An 8,068-nucleotide genomic window follows, 5' to 3' on the forward strand; every position below is an offset into this window, starting at 1 on the left:
ATATGTGCGGCAACACATATTCTGAAAATAGTGGTAAAAGGCACCACAAATAAACAGCAAAAAACTGTTTTAAATATATACAGTACGTGTTAATAGAATGTCCAAGATTTAGTTAGTCTTATCTGTTGGTCTGGTCTTATCAGTTGGTCTGGTCTTATCTGTTGGTGGGGGAAGGTGGCTCCTGCAAAATAGCTTCAGCCTATCCCTCATCTTGTTTCTTATATCTTTTAATGCCATTTCTGGAAACTTTTCTTGTATGATGGCTGAAATAATAACTTGAAGAAATCATTGAGTGGTTGTAAAAATCAAATTCATTCTACACAACTCAAGTACCTAGTAATTTATCATTTGTATTGCACATATACCTTCTACACACTTTCTGAATATAAATTTGTACCGACTTTCAGTTAACCTATAAAATGAAAAAGGCCAACTTTTATCAATTCAATGAACAACTGATTTGAATCACTGGGAAGGTAACAGTCTTCAGTGAAGGTTTTACAAATACATTAACTTGAATAACTTGACACTTATAAAAGTTTTAAGGAAACCGTTAAGCATGTAATTTTTGTAAACTTTAAAAACTTGAATGTGATGCTACAACCTAAATGGCTGTATACAGCACCGATTTGGTTGTCCTCTCTAGATGTCTTTAAAAGTAATATGAAAAATTTATAAGAAATGCATATTTCCATCTATTGATGGTTGTCATTTTTTTCATTTAAATCTTTAGCCTCGGCCTCAAGCTTACAATTTTCATTTAATACAAAATTACTCCCAGCAGTAAACTGCTTCAGTTCTTCCCTGTTCTTTGTCATTAGGGCTAAATTGATTTAATTCAACACATCCTGTGGTTGGAAAGCCCCATTCAGCATCAATTTGAAAGCACAGGATTTGGTTTTTTTTTGAAAGTCCACTGGGTGTCACTTAACTAGGGAATTGGCACCAGGAGGGTTGTCCCTCAATCACCTCGGTATAAACTGAGGGTACCTTGCCGTCATTTTCAAGGATGTTCTATAATTGGGGAAAATTTTAACTTATTTTTGTAAAGGATCCTGGCTGTCATTTTCAAGGATGTGCTTCAATTGGGAAAAAATAAGTAACCTTAAGATGTAAAGGACCCTTGAAAGTTTAGTTATACATAATATTTATTTTTTCACCTTAATTTTAAACAAAAGAAAATTTGCTTTTGCATTCTCTGTGGAGATCTCTTTTAAGGTCAGCTCCAGTATATGAGCGGCCTTCTCGTTTGTCAAATGTTTGATTTTTTGTGCATATTCAGCTTTGGCATTATTGAGTTTCGCCCAGTGCAGTCTTTGACCAGCATGATTTTTTACTTTTTAGGTCACCTGAGTAAACTCAGGTGACCTATTGCTATCCGTTTTTGTCCGTCGTCGTCCGTCGTCTGTCGTCCGTCGTCCGTCGTGCGTTAACATTTAAACATTTTCAGCTTCTTCTCTGAAACCACTGAACCAATTTCAACCAAATTTGGCATATAGCATCTATGGGTGAAGGGGAACAAAAATTGTGAATTTCGTGGTCCCCGCCCCCCTGGGGCCTGGGGGGTGGGGCAAAAACCACTAAAATTAGTGCAATCTTTAAAAATCTTCTTCTTTACTCCCGGACATCAAGCAGTCAAACTGTTGGTATGATTGTAATCAGCATTGAGTCCTCTACCAAAATTGTGTAATTCATGGCCCCAGGGTAAGGGGTTCTGGTGTTAAGGCGGGGCTCTATTGATTATATAGTGAAAATGCATTATTTCTTTGAAAATCTTCTTCTCTGTTCCCGAGTATTAAATAAACTAATTAAGCACATAGTTATAATGAGCAAGAGTGTCTCTACATAAATTGTGAATTTTATGGCCCCAGGGTCAGGGGTTCTGGTGTTAGGGCGGGGCTCTATATTGATTATATAATGAAAATGCATTAAATCTTTGAAAATCTTCTTCTCTGCTCCTAGGTATTAAATACACTAATTCAGTAAATAGTTATGATGAACAAGAGTGCCTCTACCAAAATTGTGAAATTCATGGCCCCAGGGTCAGGGGTTCTGGTGTTAGGGCGGGGCTCTATTGTTTATATAGTGAAAATGTATTAAATATTTGAAAATCTTCTTCTCTGCTCCTAGGTTTTAAATAAACTAAGTAAGTAAATAGTTATGATGAACAAGAGTGCCTCTACCAAAATTGTGAAACTCATGGCCCCAGGGTCAGGGGTTCTGGTGTTAGGGCGGGGCTCTATTGATTATATAGTGAAAATGCATTATTTCTTTGAAAATCTTCTTCTCTGCTCCTAGGTTTTAAATTAACTAACTAAGTACATAGTTATGATGAGCAAGAGTGCCTCTACCAAAATTGTGAATTTTATGGCCCCAGGGTCAGGGGTTCTGGTGTTAGGGTGGGGCTCTATTGATTATATAGTGAAAATGCATTATTTCTTTGAAAATCTTCTTCTCTGCTCCTAGGTTTTAAATAAACTAACTAAGTACATAGTTATGTTGAGCAAGAGTGCCTCTTCCAAAATTGTGAATGCCTATTAGCATCTAGCTTAAAACATGAAACAAATTCAATCATTTGAAAGTTGTTGCATGATGCTCAGGTGACCTGTAAGGCCCGTGGGCCTCTTGTTTCAATACCAGTAAGATATTCTTCCCAACCAATGAATGTCGCCTTATTAGAATCGTCGTTGGAGGCATTTCCTCTCAAAAACAACCAAAAGTATAAATAATTGAAGTTATATATATTCCTGTTGTCACTGACTCCTGACTTCTGGAATTCTGTCATTTTGAACCACATTAACCCATTGCTTTCGTCTATAGTTACATTTTCATGTGGAACATAGAGTTTCTTAAACTTTGTTTTAATAAATTTAATAAACCATCTTATTTTCAATAATATGTCAGGTTGTTGAGGCTGTTCTTCATTGTTTTGATGATGTAGGTATCTCCAGATTTGGGTAAAGTCTTTATCCCTGGGCATACCTCTGCCAAACACTTAAACTGTCTCCAATAATCTTTTTTTTGTAGGTAATCTCATCATTCTCATGGCGAAGCTAAGTCCAATGAATGCTTTCAAATCTGCTTTGGTGACCTGCGTCCATTTTGGGGCATATGGGGGTGATGGATTTTTTTTCCGTTCTTGTTCCGCATTGGTATTAGTTTCCTGGGCCAGTTTATCTTGCATTTCGTCGGTCCAAATCAGTTCAAAATATTGACCAGCAGAAGCTTCTTCTGGATGCTCTATCGTGGAACCGCCTACATTTTTGTAGCGTGGACGAATGTAGCCAGTAAAATTCTCGGTCACCAAGCAATTTTGAAATCCGAGGAACTCCTCTTCGTCGCCTGAATCTTCATCGAATATATCCCAAATCCAGTCATTTACATTGCCATGTTGTACTTCTCCATCTATTCCTCCTAATATGTCTCCATTCTCTTCATTTTCTTCTTCCCTACATCGTCATTATCTGCCTCAATATCACTTCAATCACTGAACTCCACATCTTTCGTCGCAATTTAGTTTGCATTCGTAGTTTTCAAGCTTCGGTTTTTTTGTTTCAATGGGGATTCTCCCCTTATAAATAGATATCTATTTTCACTTGACAATGCACATGGGCAGTGGAAATATACTAGATCTTAGTCACACAAAAGTTTTCTTTCATAACCCTTACTTTTCTATAATACGAAGCGTCAAAGTGACGATGTTTTTATACTACCACTGTAGTAGTGGCACGATCAATAAGGTAGGACTGCAGTAGTACACTGACCAATATGGTTTAAGGTACTGCAGTGTTGAATGTGTTCCATTAAAGCAAAAACAAATGATAAATAAAGAATTATCAAGAAATGTCTTCTTTCTTGTATTAAATGTCCTTTTCTGGGTAATTTTAGCCCGTCTCTCATTAAATTGTGCACTGACGTCATTGCGGCCACGCATCCTCCTCCCTTTCCCTCTGGGTGCTGACCCATCTTTTTTCCTGTAACGTCTGTTGGCATGTAATTTTTTTTAAAATTTATAACTTGAATGTGATGCTACAGCCTAAAATCTTTGAATGTAAATATGGGTTTCTCTCAGATATCAGGAATTTTTTTTTTTTAATTTAAATGACCACAGATTAATCTTATTATGCTTGTTTGCAATAAAAGAAAACCTTAATTTTATGAAAATTGCAAGGAAAAGATAATTTCAAGCACATTTATAAAATTATTCATCTTTAAAGTTGAGTGTTAAAAAAATGATGCCTGTTACATTGATGTTAAATTTCTCTCATTTTTATTTATGGACTTCATACCCATCACTGCTCTCTTTGCAACAGTTTTGACAACAGCACCTGCCCCATCAGAAGGCCCTTTCCCATGGCGTGAACCATAATAATGCCTTTCGACGTTAAATCCATAGTCCCCCTTACTGAACGTTATGTCTGTAAAAGGTGTTTTTGACTTGTATTGTGCTGCACAGCCATCTGTAAACTGGATCTCTTTTTCTATGACTAATCCTGTTTCATTTTGCAAATGTTCATTATTTGCTCTATTGATAAATGTGGCAACCGCATGTGCATGGTGTAAGAGATCATCTGAAACAAATATAAGGGCTTCCGGAAGAACATCATCGCAGATTTCTTTCTGACATTTATAATACGACACTTCTGGGTGTATGGTGATATTATTATGACCCCAGTGGGCACTTTGGACTTCATTTTGGTTAATACATGCATAGATTTCTGCGAAATCCAGGTTAAGAATGGCCCATTTTGGCGGCACTTTCTTTAAAAGTTGCGAAAATTGATGTTGCTGCCATGAAGCAACAAACAAATGAGCTGCTAGTTTTTCCAGCTCTTCAGCCAGATTTTCGAAAACCTCAGTGGGACTTTTTTCATGCGTTTTTAGGATAATCTGTGTTACTAGTTTACAGTTTTTGAGTTGGCTCGCGTAGGGAGCTACTCCCTGTTAACACCGGCATTTCAGAGCAGTAAAATTTTTCACACATTAATCAAGGTGATCCATATGCCAAATATTAAAGTTCTAGCAAAAATTGCTTTTGCTTGAGCTGTTGTATAAACTTAAGATGTAAAGGATGTAGAAAATTTCATACTGTTACATTATTTATGTGTTCATGCTTTTAAAGAAATTTTTGATTAAATATGTTAAATATCTGTACAATGTACAATTACTGCGTATGAATATATGTTCATGTTAGGCGGATTTAATCTTCCCATCTGAAGTTTATTTATAATTGACCAAGAATACTCCCTTACACAAACACCTGCTGTTCTCATTAGCTGCAGCTATAGTGTGCTTGAAAAATCTATTTTTAGAACCCAGATTTGCTGTGGGAATCTAAACTAATTACTCCATAACACTGACCACTGCAGCTAGTGTGCTTAAATTCAAATGTTATAAAATCCAGGTTTGTAGTGCTGCTTTTCAAAGTATAAAATATGTATGGAAGCCCATTAGTGCCAACCTGTATATATAAAGGAAATGCAGTATACATTTTATTTTTGAACCAAACATGGAGACTTATAATATTCAAGCGCTTCAGATGCAAAATAAAATGAATATAAAGTATGGTGTCCAGATGTATGAAAAAGCTAAATTAACACCGGCAAGTCAACTCGCAGGCCCTTCAGGCCTTTGATTTTTTTTTGACATTCTTTCCCACTTAAGGGGATGAAGGATGTATGGTCACGTGACTCAGTTGATTTACGTCATAATCTCTGATAAAATATGTACAAAACGAGATTGAAAGCACAGTACTTGTATAATTTTTTGGACTGTTTGTTTGTGTTCACCATCTAGTATAAAAATATCTAAAAACATTCAAAATTTCTTGCAAATATTATCAAATTGCGGAATAGATTGATTCACTCTGCCGTTTCCCTACTCTGCGCGTCCAGTGCGTCTTTGACGTCATAGTGGATCTCTTAGTTCAATAAGATCATACACGGTAAAAACGGGTAGTATAAAATCATAAAATCATAATATGTACATGGTAGGGTATTTTGTAAATTTCAGAACGCAAAAAATATTTTTACATGGTTGTTGACGGAAAAGTTCTGTGGGTTTGTCTTATTTCGCTTATTTCAGGAATGTGTGACGTCATAGTTGTGTTTTCCCGTACTCGAGAAATGTAAACATGACACGTTTTCCTCATGATCATGACTCGTTTAACAGGTCTGGACAATTTCTAATTATGGAAGTCAAGAACGATAACCGAAAGTTGCTATAAATGGACATCACGTACACGTAGTTATTTTTCTGTCCAATCAGACAACAGCATTTTTACACACCCCAAAGCATATTTTAAAAGAACAAAAAGATAACACGTGCTTCTGTTTTTTTCCTCAAAAAGATTTTTCAACAAAACATCTGTAGAAGTAAGATGAAATTTTTGAAGAATAAAGTATTCCCCACATTTTTACCGTGAACAACCTAGACATTTTTTTTTCGGTAAAGAAAAAATAATGTATGATAGAATCTAATCGTTTAGTACGCAGGTAAAGATCGCACCAGCAAGTTCCTATCAAGTTCAATTATAACATTTACCAGAATACATATGTTGGTAAATATAATTTTGCTTATCCATCCGATTTTCATGGATATTTACTTAAATAGCATGTGTTTAGATCAACTCACACAAATGTTTTCATATGGGCTATACATGCAGTTTTAAATTATCACCGGTTTCATGAGCGCCGAATACTAAGCTATGCAGACTTTCAATGGATATAGGAAAAGGCTTAAAAAGTGGAGAAAATGTAAATATGTACATGAATGCGTTTTATCCCAATATCTTACCTTGCATATCAGAAAAAGCATGGACTATTTTGTTAAACAAAACACTCGGAAATAATAAAGACTGATATAATTTCGATAAGATTTTATGTCAGTCTATAAAAACTAAATTTTTCCGTATATATATCAAACTTTTAACGTACGTTAAACTTTTAGGATTGCTACCCACTAGTGACAAATTTTTTATCCCACTTAAAACGTATTCTAAGCTTTCAAGTCGTGTTTGTTCACGGTAGAATTGTCATAAATATCATTTTATTCCCAAATGCGCTTTAAGTTTACAAAAAGTTTGTTCTAAAAAAATCTTTTAAGCAAAAAACTTAATAACCACGTGTTTTATATATTTTCTCATGGGTTTGTCTAAATGCTGTTATCTGATTGGTCAAAAGGGCTAGCGCCTTGTTTATTTTTTTGTATTAATAGCAATTCACGGTTATCTCTCTTGACTTCCATATTTAGAAGTCGTCCAGACCTGTTTAACTTTGCCCCTTGCAATATTGAGCTCAGCTTCACCAATTGATATTTTTACAGTTAATCAATACAATGACGACCTTGAACTTTGAAGTAAATTTTCAAATATTGAATGATAGGATTTTTTGTAAATTAATTTTTTTATGGTTTAAGTTGTCCTAAAAAAGTCGTAAATTTCCATCTCCAGATGTGGTGTTAAAAAAAAATCTTGCTATTTCGGATTTTTAACCCTATTCATACTCTAAAATATTTTAAAAGACACATTTCCGCTGGTATATTTTTTATCTTTGGTGAAAAATTTGAATTATCAACCGAGTATTGGACCCAGAAACACGGAGAATAAAAACTCTGCTCAGACACTATGGGGTATGGTATTTGTCACTCAATATCTCGGAAATAAGTCTAGAAACCTATTGATATGTCTGCTTTATAGTATGTAGGACATACAAAATAAGATATATACAAAATATGAAAAAAATTAAATGACAGGTATTTTTTCAGCTAAAGGTCCTTCATCCCCTTAATAAATTTGATTTTTTTTGGTCATTGCCCCTTTCACATAGTGTCTTTTCTACTGCTTCGTATTTGCTGTCAATGTTTATGTTACTTTTAAATTTTGCTGCCAACTGTGATAAGGCATTGATTTTCATGTCAACATTAGTACACATCTCGCACAAACATGCATTCCATTTTCTTTTACAAGTGGTTTCTACATTGGAGGGTTTAACCTGGCGAATGTGGCAAAACTTACCGCATCTAAGTTGCTTTCTCTGAATTCTCTATAGGTTTCTTTTAAAGTTTTATT

Source organism: Saccostrea cucullata, unplaced genomic scaffold (assembly GCF_032062105.1).
Source record: "Saccostrea cucullata isolate Sc308-1 unplaced genomic scaffold, CSIRO_AGI_Scuc_v1 ctg938, whole genome shotgun sequence".
NCBI classification, from domain to species: Eukaryota; Metazoa; Mollusca; class Bivalvia; order Ostreida; family Ostreidae; genus Saccostrea; species Saccostrea cuccullata.